At 42.3% G+C, this 20,096-nt stretch overlaps 1 long non-coding RNA gene across 1 annotated transcript; it reads left to right on the top strand.

The window, feature by feature from the left end:
* Positions 1-825: 825 nt before the first annotated feature.
* On the top strand, positions 826-14,107 carry LOC128840285 (uncharacterized). The gene is made up of 4 exons (XR_008445628.1): positions 826-1,651; positions 9,282-9,357; positions 12,880-12,920; positions 13,084-14,107. It is a non-coding gene; the product is annotated as an uncharacterized LOC128840285 (long non-coding RNA).
* The last annotated feature ends 5,989 nt before the right edge of the window (positions 14,108-20,096 follow it).

Genomic DNA, 20,096 nt, shown 5'->3' with positions numbered 1-20,096 from the left:
GTGAGATTGCAGAGCCATTAGCCATTATTTTTGAAAACTCATGGCGATCAGGGGAGGTCCCAGATGACTGGAAAAAGGCTAATGTAGTGCCCATCTTTAAAAAAGGGAAGGAGGAGGATCCGGGGAACTACAGGCCAGTCAGCCTCACCTCAGTCCCTGGAAAAATCATGGAGCAGGTCCTCAAGGAATCAATTATGAAACATTTAGAGGAGAGGAAAGTGATCAGGAACAGTCAGCATGGATTCACCAAGGGGAAGTCGTGCTTGACTAACCTAATTGCCTTCTATGATGAGATAACTGGCTCTGTGGATGAGGGGAAAGCAGTGGATGTGTTATTCCTTGACTTTAGCAAAGCTTTTGATACGGTCTCCCACAGTGTTCTTGCCGCCAAGTTAAAGAAGTATGGGCTGGATGAATGGACTGTAAGGTGGATAGAAAGCTGGCTAGATCGTCGGACTCAACGGGTAGTGATCAATGGCTCCATGTCCGGTTTCAAGCGGAGTGCCCCAAGGGTCGGTCCTGGGGCCGGTTTTGTTTAATATCTTTATTAATGATCTGGAGGATGGTGTGGACTGCATTCTCAGCAAGTTTGCAGATGACACTAAACTAGGAGGCGTGGTAGATACGCTAGAGGGTAGGGATCGGATACAGAGGGACCTAGACAAATTAGAGGATTGGGCCGAAAAAAACCTGATGAGGTTCAACAAGGACAAGTGCAGAGTCCTGCACTTAGGACGGAAGAATCCCATGCACTGCTACAGACTAGGGACCGAATGGCTAGGTAGCAGTTCTGCAGAAAAGGACCTAGGGGTCACAGTGGACGAGAAGCTGGATATGAGTCAACAGTGTGCTCTTGTTGCCAAGAAGGCTAACGGCATTTTGGGCTGTATAAGTAGGGGCATTGCCAGCAGATCGAGGAACGTGATCGTTCCCCTTTATTCGACATTGGTGAGGCCTCATCTGGAATACTGTGTCCAGTTTTGGGCCACACACTACAAGAAGGATGTGGAAAAATTGGAAAGAGTCCAGCGGAGGGCAACAAAAATGATTAGGGGTCTGGAGCACATGACTTATGAGGGGAGGCTGAGGGAACTGGGATTGTTTAGTCTCCAGAAGAGAAGAATGAGGGGGGATTTGATAGCAGCCTTCAACTACCTGAAGGGGGGTTCCAAAGAGGATGGAGCTCGGCTGTTCTCAGTGGTGGCAGATGACAGAACAAGGAGCAATGGTCTCAAGTTGCAGTGGGGGAGGTCCAGGTTGGATATCAGGAAAAACTATTTCACTAGGAGGGTGGTGAAACACTGGAATGCGTTACCAAGGAAGGTGGTGGAGTCTCCTTCCTTGGAGGTTTTTAAGGCCCGGCTTGACAAAGCCCTGGCTGGGATGATTTAGCTGGGAATTGGTCCTGCTTTGAGCAGGGGGTTGGACTAGATGACCTCTTGAGGTCCCTTCCAACTCTGATATTCTATGATTCTATGATTCTAACATCAGGGGGAGCGAACACAAAAAAAAGGCGCCACCCGACATATCAAATTACTAATTACATACTTTTAAATTAGTTAAATTCGTTTTTTGTGACCAGGGGCTGCTAACAGGGAGTTTCGCAAGGGAGTTCTCCAGGTGAAGGAGGAGCAAATACAGGACCCTTAGGGTAAGTGACTGTCTGTACTGTGTGTGTGTGTTTGTGTTTGGGGGTTACTTGCTGTGTGCTGAGCTTGTGTTTGTCAGTCTGTTTGTTTGAAGGACCATTTGCTGTGGCTGGCAGTTGGAAGCTGTGAGCTTCAAAGGAAGGTCTGAAAGCTAGAAGCCTCTGGTAATTGGCTGAGCCTTAATCAGTGGGTGGGGAATTCACACAGGCCAGGGCTTTATAAAGCAGTGTACAAGCGACCAGGGGCTGCTAACAGGGAGTTTCTCAAGGGAGTTTGGAAGGGGAATGGGAGTCCCTCGCCGGTTCTATCTGTTTCCCTTTATTCCCCTTAAAACCTATAAACCAAACTACATCCAAAACTTCTTGCTTAAACAACCCTTTCATTAACTAGGAGACAATGCAGGCAGAAGCCCAGCTGCAGCGTGGGGGCTATCCAATTTATTGCACTGAGTGCAGCATGTATGATTACCTGCCCTGTGGGCGGGTGGCGTATGTGTGCATTCGGTGCAAGGAGCTCCTGGCCCTCAGAGACCACGTACGGACTTTGGAGGCCAGGGTAGTGGAACTGGAGGAGTTAAGAGAGGCAGAGAGGTATGTTGATGAGGCTTTCCAGGACACTGTAGAATTGTCCCACCTCCGGTCAGACAGCCCCTGCACTGTTGAGGAGGATGAATGGCCCAGGGAAGCAGAGCAGTCAACGGGAGCAGAGGGAAACCTTTCCATAGTTGGGACCCTCCTTCCAGACGGTGCTGGGGTTGCCTCTCGCACTGAGGTTATCCCTCTGGGGGAGGGAACTCCAGTCACTAGGAAAAGGCAGGTGTTGGTAATGGGAGATTCGATCATTAGAAACATAGATAGCTGGGTTTGTGATGAGCGGGAGAACCATATGGTGACTTGCCTGCCTGGTGCGAAGGTTGCGGATCTCTTGAGGCATCTGGACAGACTTATGTGTAGTGCTGGGGAGGAGCCGGTGGTTGTGGTACATGTAGGTACCAATGTCATAGGGAAGGGTAGGAGAGATGTCCTGGAGGCCAAATTTAGACTGCTAGGGAAGAGACTGAAATCCAGGACCTCTATGGTGGCATTCTCAGAAATGCTCCCAGTTCCACGCACAGAGCCAGGTAGGCAGGCAGAGCTTCAGAGTCTCAATGCGTGGATGAGACTCTAGTGTAGAGAGGAGGGGTTTACATTCATTAGGAACTGGGAACGCTTTTGAGACGGGGGGAGCCTATACAGGAGAGATATGCTCCACCTAAACCAAAGTGGAACCAGACTGCTGGCACTAAACATTAAAAAGGTTGCAGAGCAGTTTTTAAACTAGGAGATGGGGGAAAGCCGACTGCTGCAGAGGAGCATGTGGCTCGGACAGAGACTTCTCTTAGGGGAGAGTCTAATGATAGAGAATCTCCAGGTTATAGTCAGGAGCAGAGGATGGAAGAGGATAAAGTAGGGGCCAGATCAGATGATAAACATTCACATAAAAAGAATCTGACACATCAGAAAAGGGCAGACAAATAAACAGTGACAAGTTTTTAAAGTGCTTGTACACAAATGCTAGAAGTCTAAATAATAAGATGGGTGAACTAGAGTGCCTCGTGATAAAGGAAGATATTGATATAATAGGCATCACAGAAACCTGGTGGACTGAGGGCAATCAATGGGACACAGTCATTCCAGGGTACAAAATATATCGGAAGGACAGAACAGGTTGTGCGGGGAGGGGAGTGGCACTATATGTGAAAGAAAATGTAGAATCAAATTAAGTAAAAATCTTAAGAGAATCCACATGTTCCATACAATCTGAATGGATAGAAATTTCATGCTCTAATAAGAATATAACATTAGGGATCTATTATAGATCACCTGACCAGGACAGCGATAGTGATCATGAAATGCTAAGGGAAATTAGAGAGGCTATCAAAATTAAGAACTCAATAATAGTGGGCGATTTCAATTATCCCCATATTGACTGGGAACATTTCACTTCAGGACAAAATGCAGAGATAAAATTTCTCGATACTTTAAATGACTGCTTCATGGAGCAGCTGGTATGGGAACCCACAAGGGGAGAGGCAACTCTAGATTTAGTCCTGAGTGGAGCACAGGAGCTGGTCCAAGAGGTAACTATAATAGGACCGCTTGGAAATAGTGACCATAATACAATAGCATTCAACATCCCTGTGGTGGGAAGAACATCTCAACAGCCCAACACTGTGGCATTTAATTTCAAAAGGGGGAACTATGCAAAAATGAGGGGGTTAGTTAAACAGAAGTTAAAAGGTACAGTGACTAAAGTGAAATCCCTGCAAGCTGCGTGGGCGCTTTTTAAAGACACCATAATAGAGGCCCAACTTCAATGTATACCCCAAATTAAGAAACACAGTAAAAGAACTAATAAAGAGCCACTGTGGCTTAACAACCATGTAAAAGAAGCAGTGAGAGATAAAAAGACTTCCTTTAAAAAGTGGAAGTCAAATCCTAATGAGGCAAATAGAAAGGAGCAAAAACACTGCCAAATTAAGTGCAAGAATGTAATAAGAAAAGCCAAAGAGGAGTTTGAAGAACCGCTAGCCAAAAACTCTAAAGGTAATAACAAAACGTTTTTTAAGTACATCAGGAGTAGGAAGCCTGCTAAACAACCAGTGGGGCCCCTTGATGATCGAGATACAAAAGGAGCGCTTAAAGACGATAAAGTCATTGCGTCGAAACTAAACGGATTCTTTGCTTCAGTCTTCACGGCTGAGGATGTTAGGGAGATTCCCAAACCTGAGCCGGCTTTTGTAGGTGATAAATCTGAGGAACTGTCACAGATTGAAGTGTCACTAAAGGAGGTTTTGGAATTAATTGATAAACTTAACATTAACAAGTCACCGGGACCAGATGGCATTCACCCAAGAGTTCTGAAAGAACTCAAATGTGAAGTTGCGGAACTATTAACTAAGGTTTGTAACCTGTCCTTTAAATCAGCTTCTGTACCCAATGACTGGAAGTTAGCTAATGTAACACCAATATTTAAAAAGGGCTCTAGAGGTGATCCTGGCAAATACAGACCGGTAAGTCTAACGTTGGTACCAGGCAAATTAGTCGAAACAATAGTTAAGAATAAAATTGTCAGACACGTAGAAAAACATAAACTGTTGAGCAATAGTCAACATGGTTTCTGTAAAGGGAAATCATGTCTTACTAAGCTATTAGAGTTCTTTGAAGGGGTTAATAAACATGTGGACAAGGGGGATCCAGTGGACTTAGTGTACTTAGATTTCCAGAAAGCCTTTGAAAGGGCCCTCACTAAAGGCTCTTACGTAAATTAAGCTGTCATGGGATAAAAGGGAAGGTCCTTTCATGGAACTGGTTAAAAGACAGGGAACAAAGGGTAGGAATTAATGGTAAATTCTCAGAATGGAGAGGGGTAACTAGTGGTGTTCCCCAAGGGTCAGTCCTAGGACCAATCCTATTCAACTTATTCATAAATGATCTGGAGAAAGGGGTAAACAGTGAGGCGACAAAGTTTGCAGATGATACTAAACTGCTCAAGATAGTTAAGACCAAAGCAGACTGTGACGAACTTCAAAAAGATCTCACAAAACTAAGTGATTGGGCAACAAAATGGCAAATGAAATTTAATGTGGATAAATGTAAAGTAATGGACATTGGAAAAAATAACCCCAACTATACATACAGCATGATGGGGGCTAATTTAGCTACAAGAAGTCAGGAAAAAGATCTTGGAGTCATCGTGGATAGTTCTCTGAAGATGTCCACGCAGTGTGCAGAGGCGGTCCAAAAAGCAAACAGGATGTTAGGAATCATTAAAAAGGGGATAGAGAATAAGACTGAGAATATATTATTGCCCTTATATAAATCGATGGTACGCCCACATCTTGAATACTGCGTACAGATGTTGTCTCCTCATCTCAAAAAAGATATACTGGCACTAGAAAAGGTTCAGGGAAGGGCAACTAAAATGATTAGGGGTTTGGAACAGGTCCCATATGAGGAGAGATTAAAGAGGCTAGGACTCTTCAACTTGGATAAGGGGGGATATGATAGAGGTATATAAAATCATGAGTGATGTGGAGAAAGTGGATAAGGAAAAGTTATTTACTTATTCCCATAATACAAGAACTAGGGGTCACCAAATGAAATTAATAGGCAGCAGGTTTAAAACAAATACAAGGAAGTTCTTCACGCAGCGCACAGTCAACTTGTGGAACTCCTTACCTGAGAAGGTTGTGAAGGCTAGGACTATAACAGCGTTTAAAAGAGAACTGGATAAATTCATGGTGGTTAAGTCCATTAATGGCTAATAGCCACGATGGGTAAGGAATGGTGTCCCTAGCCTCTGTTTGTCAGAGGATGGAGATGGATGGCAGGAGAGAGATCACTTGATCATTGCCTGTTAGGTCCACTCCCTCTGGGGCACCTGGCATTGGTCACTGTCGGTAGACAGGATACTGGGCTAGATGGACCTTTGGTCTGACCCGGTACGGCCGTTCTTATGTTCTTATACATATTATTTGTACTTAAAATAAAAACACAAGAATGATCCAGCCATGGAAGGGTTTTCTCAACTGGCATTTTGCAGGAGAACTTTAGATTATACTTAGATATATTTTAGATTAGGGGTAGGCAACCTATGGCACGCGTGCCGAAGGCAGAATGCAAGCTGATTTTCAGTGGCACTCACAATGCCTGGGTCCTGGCCACCAGTTTGGGGGGGCTCTGCATTTTAATTTTATTTTAAATGAAGTTTCTTAAAAATTTTAAAAACCTTATTTACTTTACATACAACAATAGTTTAGTTATATATCATAGACTTATAGACAGAGACCTTCTAAAAACGTTAAAATGTATTACCGGCACGCAAATCCTTACATTAGAATGAATAAATGAAGACTCGGCACACCACTTCTGAAAGGTTGCCGACCCCTGCTTTAGGTTCTAGAAAGTAAATGACCGAATACAGAGTTTATAATTGTCACACGTTTAAAAAAGAATACTGGCCATTTTTTCTAGTTACTAATTTCATTTTAAAATCAATCAATGAAATGCACTTTATTTATAATAGATCGTAATACTAAAGTCACCAAAAAGGCATGACAAATACAAGTTTTATGAGAATTGGTGAGCAAAGATCTCATAGCTCTTTGGGGTTGGACAAAGCAGTAATTTCCCTTAAAGTAGCTTTATTCATGGTTTTTTTTTAAACAAAAGACATCTCTACGACACAGGTTGACAGTCTAACATTTTTGAAAAACCGAGTACTGAACGTTAGGGTTTTTAACCAATTTAAGCTGTGTACAAGTTGGATGACCAGTTTTGCAGACCTACTGCACCGTCTGCTGCCAGGACACGACAGCTGAGTGTGCTGCATGCTTGCTGTGGTATGGCGAGACAAGAGCAGGAGAGCAGAGTTGTAGCGGAAGCGGCGGATGACGACAGTCATATAGAGGACCTGTGAGACTACCAGGAGAGCAGAGTGGCAGCGGAAGCGGTGGTCGGAATGCCAGTTTTTCTGACCTATTGCACCGTCTGCAGCCAGAGCAGGAGAGCAGAGTGGCAGCAGAAGCGGTCATTCGATGACGACGGTTAGCAGTCCTACTGCACCGTCTGCTGAAAGCAGTATGGCGCCCGCACGGAAAAAAGGCGCGAAACAATTGTCTGACGTTGTTTTCATGGACGGAGGGGTGACTGACAACATGTACCCAAAACTACCCACGACAATGTTTTTGCCCCAACCCAGCTCAACCCAGAAGTCCAATGGGCGGCGGAGACTGCGGGAACTGTGGGATAGCTACCCACAGTGCAACGCTCCGAAAGTCGACGCTAGCCTTGGTACTGTGGACGCACTCTGCCGACTTAATGCGCTTAGTGGGGACACACACAATCAACTGTATAAAATTGCTTCCTAAAAAATCGACTTCTATAAATTCAACCTAATTTCGTAGTATAGACATACCCTTTGTGTCTTAGAATTTTCAACAGGACCTCGGATACAAGAGGAAATGATGGGAAAGGCATACAAGAGGACCCTGTCCCATGGGAGGATGAGGGCATCTCCCAGTGAATGCTTCCTCAGGCCAACCCTGGAGCAGTAACAAGGACATTTCTTGTTCTGGTACACAGCAAAGAGATCTGTAGTTGCTTTCCCCAAAGGGCAAATATGTCTTGAAGCACCTCTGAGTTGAGTTCCCATTTATGGTCATGAGAAAAGTTCAGACTGTGACTGTAGGCTGTCACATTCTGTATCCCTGGTAGACAGACAGCTGAACTGTGCACGTTGCGACGGATGCACCAATTCCAAAATGTGAGTGCTTCCATGCTTAGGGAGGGAAATTTGGCGCCCCCCCGGTGATTATGTAAAACATATAGGTCATATTGTCCATTATGATCTTTGAGTGGGTTTTCTTGATGAAAGACAGAAAGTGTGCACAAGTGTTCCTGATGGCCCTTAGCTCAAAAAGATTGATATGGAGGGTCACTTCTGTGGAAGACCACTTGTATTGAACCTTGAGTTTCCCATAATTAATAAAATCATATTTGGCCATGACAGCTTGGTAGTACATGACTCTGATGAATATACCTTCCTCCCAAAGAGATCTAGCCTTTTCCAATCTCAATTGTTTGGGGTGGCCTTGGCGTGATGTTGCTTGCCTCATGCATTAACTGCATCCACTATGATGGAGTTGGGTTGCGGATGTTGAAATAGAAAGTGTGCTTGGGGAGGGAGGTAGTATTTTTTTTGTCGTCTCTCTTGCTGGTCAGTGTGATGGAGGCTGGTGTCTGCCAGATGACTTTGGCAGGATCTAGAATCGCCTCATTAATTGGGAAGGCAATTCTGGATGAGGAGGAGGTGTGCAGACTATCCACCAGCTTGTGATGTGTAGCTGCCACCTCCGGTAGGGAATTTGCAGCTCATTCATCACCTTCTTTGTAATGTCTTGGAAGTCCTTGAAATCATCAGCTAGTGACTTGGGGGGAGGGGGAAAGAAGGGGGCAGTATTACAGCCTTATCTGGCGAAGATGAGGAGCAGTCTGTTGGAGGGGTAGCTTCCCTTTTGAACCTTTCCTCATATTCCTCAAAAGCTTCCTCCTCTGGTTCAGGGGCTCTGGACAGTGATGCTGTAGGAGAGTATCTGGCAGACTCTCTCTGAGAGACACTAAACGCCTGTGAAGTATGGGATCTCTATGTTTCCCAGGGATCCCAATACAGCCATTGTGGGTGAAGGACATGGCTGGTGTAGGGTGCCCAAGGGGGCCTGTACCAAAATCGTGGGTTAGCTCAATGGAATTGAGGAGGACTCTTGTATTGTGATGTCGGGCCATGATGAGAAGCCAGGGAAATGACATCACATGAGGTCCCTTCCAACCCTGATATGCTATGGTTCTATGAATGAGAGTGTCTGTCCGTTATTGGAATTGACTCCTTGCAGGAGATGCACCTCTGGAACCCGGGCATGTCGGAGGGAGCGGGGGTGGGGGGGACGATTATCACCCCCTAGCAGTGAGGAATGTTTTTTCCTCCTCTTCTTTTCTTAAACTGAAAGAACTTAGAGTCTTTTAAACACCCTGGAGGAGGGGGGGATCCCTCTAAACTAAAGTTCTTTTCCCTCTTTTCTTTTTATCCCAACAGAGTAAAAAGGAAACATGAACTATTAAGGAGAACAAAAAAGAGACCAAAACAACTACTACTTATGCTGATGACGCAGGTAAGGAAGAGACAACTGCTCGCTCCATGAGGCCAAAGGCGGTGGAGAAGAAACTAAGGGGGGGTTGCCCATGTAGTGTGGGCTGAATGGACACTGCTACGTAAAATCTCTGATTAGAGGCACAGGAGCACAGATACACCTACAGTGGAGCTCCCATAGGGACACTACTCAAAAAAGAAACTCAATTTTTGGATGCCCAACTTGAGATATACCTTTGCCTTGATTTTAAGAGGTACCGATTTTCTGCAGCTTCCATTGACTCCAGTAGGGGCTCAGCAGTTCTAAAATAAGGCTCAAATGGTCTGAAGTTAGACACCCAAAAATTGAGTGGCCAGTTTAAAGCCAGTAGCCAGTTTTAAAAAGTTTTGGTCTGTGACTTTCCCTAGGCCACAAAGCTAGGAGTGAAACTAGGGAGTTTCTAATTCCCCAGTTATTATTATTTGTATTCTCTTATTTCTTGAGATCCGAAACAAATTGGGGGTATTGTGCTAGGCACCGCCCACACACAGATCAGTTCCGGCCCCCAAGAGCTTCTAGTCTAAATAGACAGAGACAGACAAAGGTTGGCCAGAGTTCAGAGAAACAAAGTAATTTGCCTGTAGTCACATAGCAGGCCAGTGGCAGAGCCAGGAATAGTACCCAGGTCTCTTGGCTCCCAATCCACTGTACCCTTCCCCATTAAACCATGCCTTATTGCCCATCCTTCTGTATCATGCTACCTCAGTCTCATCATTTTATCATTAATAGTAATATTTTTAAAAAATGGCACCTGTGTCATTAATAGTACTTTAGATTACAAGAACTGAAGGTGTTTTAAAAAATCAATATAGGTTTTTCATCATTTAGGCTGTTTCCTGTTTGCACTTCGTTCAGCTTGGACCATAGAAACAGACTAGTCAGCTTCACTTTTATTTCCAGTTAGTTTCGTTTCCACCATATTGCAATATTTGGGTTGCAAGCACTATAAGTAAATGGCTGAATCCAAGACTAAACTGATATGAACTTACCTTTAAACTTAGCTAGATCATTTGCTTACTGTACTTGCATGTTTTTGGCAGTCCCTAGATGCAGACTGTTATAACTGAGCTACTCTAATCCTTCCTGCATGTCAACGCGACCCCAGTTTTGTTTTAAATGCACATTTCTGCTATTTATGTTGTAGATCTATTCAAACAAACATTAGCAATCTTGGGTGGGTCGATTCCCCTGTTAAAATATCAAAGCCCTGCTGGAAACAATGAGGCTTCTCAAATAAAATATTTTTTTATAATGAAAAGGGTTTGGCAACCTAAATGTGGGGGTCACTACCAGCTCGGTGTACCTCCTGATAGACACAGCATAGAAGGCTCAGGTCATGGTGAGCAGGAGCGTGTGAGCAAAGATGGATTCATGCTATCTTTGTGCCCTTTTGATTCTGCACTGCTGCAAGGGTCAAACAGCTCCTGAAGTAAGATAGAGCCTAGGGCTGCACTAACTTTTAGCAGCATCTCTAGGACTACCTGTGTGGTGCACCGTAGCCCAGAATTCCTGTAGCACTCAATTAGGGCAGTCAAGCGATTAAAAAAATTAATCATGATTAATCACACTCTTAAAAAAATTAATCGTGATTAATCATGCTCTTAAACAATAATAGAATACCATTTATTTAAATATTTTGGATGTTTTCTACATTTTCAAATATATTGATTTCAATTACAACACAGAATACTAAGTGTACAGTGCTCACTTTATATTTATTTTTGATTACAAATATATTCACAGTGAAAAAAACAAAAGAACTAATATTTTTCAATTAATCTAAGTACTGTAGTGCAATCTCTTTATCATGAAAGTTGAACTTACAAATGTAGAATTATGTACAAAAAATAACAGCATTCAAAAATAAAACAATGTAAAACTTTAGAGCCTACAAGTCCACTTGGTCCAACTTCAGCCAATCGCTCAGACAAACAAGTTTGGTTACAATTTGCAGGAGATAATGGTGCCCGCTCTTGTTTACAATGTCACCTGAAAGTGAGAACAGGCATTCGCATGGGACTGTTGTAGCTGGCATCACAAGATATTTACATGCGCTAAAGATTCATATGTCCCTTCATGCTTCAACCACCATTCCAGAGGACATGAGTCCATGCTGATGATGAGTTTTGCTCGATAACGATCCAAAGCAGAGCAGAACGACATATGTTCATTTTCATCCTCAGAGTCAGATGCCACCAGCAGGTTGATTTTCTTTTTTTTGGTGGTTCTGGTTATGTAGTTTCCGCATCAGAGTGTTTCTCTTTTACGACGTCTGAAACCATGCTCCGCACCCCGTCCTGATCACATTTTGGAAGGAGCTTCAGATTCTTAAACCTTGGGTCAAGTGCTGTAGCTATTTTTAGAAATCTCACATTAGTATCTTTTTTGCATTTTTGTCAAATCTGCCTCTGAAAGTATTCTTAAAACGAACATGTGCTCAATCATCATCCGAGACTGCTATAACATGAAATATATGGCAGAATGCAGGTAAAACAGAATAGGAGACATACTCCCCCAAGGAGTTCAGTCACAAATTTAATTAATGCACTATTTTTTTAATGTGTATCATCAGCATGGAAGCATGTCCTCTAGAATGGTGGCCCAAGCATGAAGGGGTATACGAATGTTTAGCATGTAAATACCTTGCAATGCCAGCTACAAAAGTGCCATGAGAACGCTTGTTCTCACTTTACTACATTGTAAATAAGAAGCAGGCAGCTGTATCTTCTGTAAATGTAAACAAACTTGTTTGTCTTAGCAATTGACTGAACAAGAAGTAGGCCTGATTGGACTTGTAGGCTCTAAAGTTTTACATTGGTTTTTTTAGTGCAGTTATGTAACAAAAAATAATCTACATTTGTAAGTTACACTTTCACAATAGATTGCACTACAGTACTTGTATGAGGTGAACTGAAAAATACTATTTCTTTTGTTTTTCATTTTTACAGTGCAAATATTTGTAATAAAAAATAATATAAAGTGAGCACTGTATACTTTGTATTCTGTGTTGTAATAGAAATCAATATATTTGAAAATGTAGAAAAATATCCAAAATATTTAATACATTTCAATTGGTATTCTATTAACAGGGCAATTAATTGCGATTAATGTTTTTAATCGTGATTAATTTTTTTTAGTTAATTGCATGAGTTAACTGCAGCTAATCAACAGCCCTACACACAATTCTATAGGTACGCTCCCTCCCACTTCTAGGACCGCCCTCTATGCTGGGGCTTTCAAATGAGAGGTACATTGGCTATATGCTGCTCCTGCCAAAGGGGAATTCTCCTTGGCTCCTGGTGGCTCTTATGTGGCTGTTGAAACTGCATACAGGAATAGCAGGGACCAGAAGTGGCCCCATTCTTATTTTATTACAAAATACATACTCAGTGTTGTTCTATTGGATGTATTGATTTTGCAGTAAGTCTGTTCTTTGATCTATGTGCAATGTTATAGATTTGCTTCACTAATTTTTCTTTCCCCTCTACCCCCTGCCTTTTGTAGATGCATGAATACTGAAAACAATTATAGTAATTCAACTATAGGTAGGTACTTCATCACCACCAAATGGAAGTTGAAGGTGTATCTAAAATTAATTTAAACCAACATTGACTGCAGCCCTGTATTGCATTTTCTTTGCTTGGTTGTGAATCCAAAACCTCTAGCTTTTTCTCCTGATATTTCTTTCTCTCTCTCTCTCTCCTTTAGAGCACAGGAATTGCCATTCTGGATCTCACCAGTAGTCCATCTAGCCAGTATTCTGTTATAGACAGTGTCCAACACCAGATGCTTCAGAGGAAGGTGCAAGAAACCCTTCAATAGGCAGTTATGGGATAACTTGCCCTCAGAATCTCCTTTTAACCCCCAATAATTAGAGATTTGCTTGTGCCCTAAAGTATGAGTGTTTATTTTCCTTCCCAAATTATTGTTTATTCTTTTAATATTTGCTGTAACAACTCTGAATATCCTTGTTAACCATATACAGGTCAACTTTTTTTTTTAATCCTAAGGTCTTGGCCTCAGTGCTTAAATGTGCTACAGAGTTCCACAGGTTAATTGTGTTGTGTGAAGAATAATATCCTCTCATCAGTTTTGAGTTTGCCATCTTTCAATAGCTCTCAGTTTTTGTGTTATGAGAGTGAATGGAAGGTCCCTGTCTACCCTCTCTAGAGCATTTTATCATGTCTCCTTATTCATCTCCTGGGATAACCTCATTCTTTTCAATCATGAGTATTTCCATGCCTCTAATAATTTGCACTGTCCATCTCTGAACCCCCTCTTCTTATGCTGTACCATTTGTAGTTGGGATGACTTGAATTGAACACAGCAATCTAGGTGAAGCATATAATTGATTTATATAATGATATAAAATATTTATCATTTTTTGAAAATTTTCCTCAGACATCCTAGTGTTTTGACTGCTGCTGCACATTAAGCAGAGATGTTCACACTGAAGCTCAAATGTTTTCCCTGAATTAATAGTTAATTTAGATCCTAGTAAGTTGTACAAGTAGTTCAGATTATTTCCTCCACTGTGCATTACTTTGCATTAGTCAGCTTTGCATTTCATGAGGCATCATGTTGTCAATTTACCTTGTGTGATTAAGTCCATCTGAAGTTCTTCAGTTTTCTCCAGTGTTGACCACTCAAGTAATTTTGTGTCATCTGCAGATTTTGCTACTTCATTGCTTTACCAACTTTTCCAGATAATCAATAAATATATTATACAACACTGGTCCTAGTACAGAATCCTCAGGATACCCCATTGTTAATTTTTGCCATGATGAAAATTTACTATATTCTAATTCCCAGTGCCTGTTGCTCCCAGTCACGGTTTAGCTGCTGGTCCACAAGGGGGTTTAAGTAGTCTTCCATTCAAAGCTCTCTTCAGATATTTCAATAGGTGGATTCAGAGCTGCTGTTCTTACCACTGTGCCAGGTCCAAAGGAGGAAGCAAGTGCAAGCCCCTTGGAGGCACAAACCAGCAGTATGACTGAAAAAGAACCTATGAACTCCAATAACATTTTCCATATAGAAGACTGCAACTTGCCTGATACCTAGCAGTGCACCTTCTAGGGACTAGATTCATTCCTGTGCTGGCATGGGAACAGAGGGGATGAGGCTTGCAGCTCTCCTATTCAAGGACTGTGGGAGTGTGTGGGGCCCCAGTGCAGGCTACGTCTAACTTGTGCCCCTATTGCAATGGTCACTATGGACTACTGTAGAGAAACAGATTCTGCCCTGGCCATGCTCCTTCCTTACCTCTTCCCTGAACTTTGTGGAGGTGGAACAGAACTGGTGGACACAGCTCTGAAACAGGTGCAGGGACCAGCAGGTATTCCCCAGAGTAGTTTTGCCTAAAACACAACCCCTTTGCTACAGCCTCACTGGTACAAAGGGGTCAGAGGGCCAATGAGGAATGTGGCCTCAGATGTCCAAATCTTAACATTTTTGGTTTTCTGTGGAAAAGCCATAGGATCCATGTGCTTTCTTTCATCTCGCTGATTTTAGCAAAAACGTATGCCGGAGCTCCCCAAAGCAAAGGCTGAGCTTGTTCGTGTTGAGGCACCTAGAATATCAATCCATGCTTTTGTGGCTGGGCTGCTTTCCCCTACTATGTAATATCACCTCCATAGCAAAGACAATATACAATTGTTGTTTTGTGGCAGGGAAGAGATTCCTCTGTAACTCACGGCTAAGGAGTGAACACACTGCATGAAACACCCCATCCAAAAGATTGGAAATAGAAGTTGAAGAACAGCATGAGAGGTTCTAATTTCTTACATACTAGGATAAAGGAATCCACAGTCCTCACTTTAGCGAGAGGATTTTGGACATTACCAGGCCTGTAGCTCACTTTCTCTTCAGAGGTTCATTACTCTTACAGTAGACTACAGAAGGGCAGCAACTCTCTTCATTCTCCCTCTTTCATAATATCAATAAGGTGAGGCCCTTATTTTCTGTCTATGTGTACCTGGAAGAGAAAAAAAATATATATTTACATTTTAACCTTTCAAAGGAGCCCCTCAGTAGCCTGGTACAGTATCCAGCTCAAGCTGATAGCCCAGTCCTGCAAGGTATTGATCATCTCACATGGGATCAGCATGCCTTCAATTGGGTAAATAAGCAATCATGTAACATAGTAGGCATTTACACCTGGGTTACAGATTGTCTTTTATCATGGTGAAACATGATGCAGAAGACCAAGTGACTTCACCACCCTCTAAAGTTAAACACAAGGTCTTGTTTTCCTGTATATCCTGATTTCTTGAAGTATGTTATTGCTTGTATAGTAATGTGATTACTCTGGCTGGTCGGTGAGAGCATAACCACACTTTCTTGGAACCCTTAGTGAACAGTCCTCCATTTATCTGACTCATTTTAAAACATTGTTTCAACTTCCCAGCAATATTTACAGAACTGTTATTCTGATCAATATATGTTATTTGTTTGGTGCCCATTTACTTTGGCCTGAGATCAAGGAACAATGAATCAGGGCTTCTGGGTTCTACTCTGGTTCTGCCTTTGCTTCATAACATTGTACAAGTAATTTTACCGTTCTGTGCCTCAGTTTCCCTATAATGTAAAATGGGAATAATGATGCAAGTCTCATAGGTAGGGGGAACTGATTTCAATATACATCCTAGGGGAAAATACACAATAAAGTATATTGCATACTAATGAAGAATAGTAAAAATTGATTTAAAACTAACTCAGATACAAATCTAAATCAATAAAACTGCCTACTGCCAAATGCCTTTTGAAGTAAAGTATTTATTCCCCACCTATAAGCCCAGGGCCGGTGCAAGGAAGTTTTGCACCCTAGGTGAAACTTCCACCTTGCGCCCCCCACCCCCAGCTAACCCCCCTCTGCAGCTAACCCCACCCAGGGAGACACCCCCCCCCTGCAGAAGCTAACCCCGCCCAGGGAGCCTGCCTCCACAGCAGCTAACCCCGCCTGGGGAGACTTCCCCCCCTCCCCCCCCGGCCGCAGCTAACCCCGCCTGGGGAGCCCGCCCCAGCTCACCTCGACTCTGCCTCCTCCGCTGAGCATGCCGGCGCCGTTCTAATTCTCCTCCCCTCCCAGGCTTGCGGCGCTGATTGAAGGAGACTTAGAGCGGGGGTTGTGTGCTCAGCGGAGGAGGCAGAGTGGAGGTGATCTGGGGCACGGAGCGGTTCCCCTGTGCGCCCCCCACGTTACTGCGGGTGGCCCTCCCCTCACCCCCACCCCCCCGCCCCAGCTCACCTCCACTCCACCTCTTTGCCTGAGTGGGCTTTTAGGCCCCCCAACCACTAAGCGCCGTAGGCAGTCGCCTAATTTACCTAAATGGTTGCACCGGCCCTGTATAAGCCAGCAAAAACCTAAAGGCACAAGTACAACAGCCTTGTTATCTCTCCATTTTTTTTTTTTTTTTTTTGAGCTAAGGACTCTGAGAACAGGAGTCAAGCTAGTCAATAGACTGTGGCTCAATAAATCTATAAGGGCCTGGATGACTATACTTTTAGTTAATACTATTATTTGTTCAGTACCTTATTGTCAGATTCAGCATCAGTGAAAAATACACTCTCCTTTAGGAACACCACCTTTCCACCTTTTAGTTAGTTTTCCTTCCTCATAGTCCCTTCATTCATACATCTCCTTTGGATTTCATTTTCTGCAGTAACTCTTATCTCCCACTTCCTTATGGTCTTCACTCCCACCTGTTTCCCCATTCTATCTGCTAATGAATTAGTAATTAAATGCATAATGTTGACACTCCAATGAGATTAATGGGAGACAATCAATTTCACACTTCTGAGTAATTGTTTCTGGTTGTCCACAGACTTGGCCAGGTAGCATTACATCCGTTAAAATCATTTGCCAATTGGAAGGTCTTCCTCATGACTACGAGGGCAAGAAACTTACTTACTTAAAAAAAAAATAAAAGATCAGGTTATGCACAATCTGATATTATGCTGGCCACATAAACACAACTATCTGGCTGGATTTGGCTCATGGCTGTATGCTTGACATCCCGGCACTAGGTGATTTAAATGTTAAAAAACGAAAACTCTCATCTTAATTCAAACAGCAGCAATCAGCCAATTAGGGAGGCAATTTGGAATCAGTTCCCTTACACCATGTAATGTTCCTGGATTTCCTTTTTGTCTCCTCAGTAGTTTCCCACACCCAAAATGCTGGGTTGTGGCTGGTTTCTTTGTTGTGGATTTTGATACCACCTGCAAGAAGAAAGTAGGGCAAGATAAACAGGATTAAAAATACACTATCTGTTTCTGTCTCTAGCACACACAGACCCTGCGAACACCAGGAGCAGCATCTGGACAACCTCCTCAGCAAGACCATAATGAATACACATTAACCCAATGTTTTAATATCAGGTATTAATCTTTAATTCCACATCACAGCAGTCGAGTGAATGGGGAAGGAAAAAAAAACAGCAGATATTTACATCTAAAATTCACATCACTTAGTTGTTGGTTCTGGAAACATGCTATCACAATATATACAATGAAATACCTTTAGGACACTTGTTCAAATTCTTTTTTTTCTTTTATGTTTGCTTTCCATTATAGTTAAGAGAGCTTTTTTTAATTTTTTTTTTAAACATGAATACACAAAAGAGAAGTGGTTAGAGGTTTTTGCCTTTTTTAAATAAGCACAGAATGCCAGAGGTTAAAAACACATTTACAGGGCAGAGTACCAGTCAGACAGCACGATCTATACATTTTTTGCTCAATTTCCTGTACAAATACACAGCATTCAAATGGGATATATACAAAAAAAAGCATGATGGAAGGAAAATTTAAATATCACACTTTTTTCCTGCTTCTGCCCTACAGCCTTTCCAATTTGGCTGCCCCTTCTCCCCCCTTGGGTATGTAGTAACCCCTTCCCCACCCAAAGTGGGAAATAAAGGTTAAACAAAACAAACAAAAGAGGAAAAAATCCTGTGGTCTTGCACCTAGCAACACAACCAAGACATTCTTCCAACCAATAAGCAACTAATGTGGCAGATTAATGCAATTCTTCTCATTGCTTCGCCTCCATCATTGCCTCTGCCCATTCCTTTTTCTCCAGACAGAGGGTGTAAAAAACCAATGGTGGAAAGTTTAATAGCCCAAGCATTCAGGAGAGAAGTGGTGGCCCAGGAACCCAAAAGAAGTATTTTCCATTTCAAACTTGGTACATGAGTTTGGAATGACCATGTTCCTTGTAAATTATGTCTATTTACTATAGTTACACAGAGCACAGCAACAAACCCTGGTGGCCAAATTCAGCCCTAATTCAGAAAATGCAGTTGTGTCCGCTTACCCCAGGGCTGAATTTGGCTTTAATTTTCATGCTGCTATTGGCCAAGCATACTTGCCCCACAGAGTAGTATGAGTTTCACATCCAGATCTTAATTATAATAGAATCTCCCCCACCTCCTTCTCTTCCCACCCCACCCCCCACTGCCCTCTGAAATTAGGCATTTAAAAAGAATACACAAAGTATTTTGCAAAAATGTGACCATGGTTCTGAATAACTCCTTGGAGACTCAAATCTAATATGTTTGTGTTAATTGAATTTGCTCCTTCATGAAACTTGGTGGCTATGGACCCACTGTAAAATTGGCTGACATCTGTTTATATAAGCTAACTGATCATCTAACTTTTAAAAAAAGCCTTTACCAAAAAAATAAAATAAAATCACACATCAAAGCTGGGCATCTCCATGCCAGACACTGTCCTTCCAATCATTGCAGCATGATATGCCTTAGGGAATCCCTTAGAACTCTGGTTAGCAGTTAGTCTAAACATCCAGCTAGTGGGACTGACTAGAGCTAACTCGAATGTTAACTCCAACTTACTCACAAAGCTTTATGCGCAGACACCTTATTTTTTGCTCTAAAGGAGAGCTTACATTTCCAGATACAATAACGTTTAACCCTTCTACCAAAAAAGGAAAATAAGTGTCTTGTTCTCATAAAGTTTCATATGAAGATCCTGGGCCAGATTCTCAGATGGTGTAGATCAGAATATTCCATTCATTTCAATGGAGTGACACTGATTTACACCACCTGAGACAGGCTCTTAAGAGCTTCACCATTTTTCACTTCTACTCAGACCTGCCTTGGCATTTATGCTAGAGATGAAATGCCCATTGTGGACCAGATTTTAAACCTGTGTTTCAATGGTGACAGATACAATGATTCCAGGTGTCCTGCTTTAGGAAAGGTAAAGGAAATGGGATAGATCTTTTTCTAGCCAGGCAGGCCAATTAAGAAACAAAATCAGAACAATATTTCTTTTGCATGGGCTAGAGCTTGAGAAAGAATAAATGAACTATCTCAACACCCGCTCTATACAATGGCCACCTGAGTCCAAACTTGATACAGATTATCATTTTCAGGAGAATTTGGAAATGGTGTATTTGACCAGTCACTTTGCATAGAGGTAGTGCTAAAGATGACTTGCAAAGGGAAAAAAAAGTTTCCTTTTTTGCTTCTTTATAATGTTTATGATATATTGGAAACAGCATAGATGGATATTTTCTTCCCTATTTTTGCTGGAAGATTTCTCAAAAGACTTGAGAACTGGGAAATTTCTCAGCCCTCAAATAAAATGGCAGTTTTATTGGATCTTTCACCAACAAAGTTTTTCTCCCGTTTGTCAGGTACTAAGCAGGTGTTAAACAAAGAAAACAAAAAAACCTAGAACTTAAAACAACCTGACTAACA

The sequence above is a fragment of the Malaclemys terrapin genome, chromosome 7, assembly GCF_027887155.1.
Source record: "Malaclemys terrapin pileata isolate rMalTer1 chromosome 7, rMalTer1.hap1, whole genome shotgun sequence".
Classification (NCBI taxonomy): Eukaryota; Metazoa; Chordata; order Testudines; family Emydidae; genus Malaclemys; species Malaclemys terrapin.
This window is presented reverse-complemented; position numbering and strand designations above follow the sequence as displayed.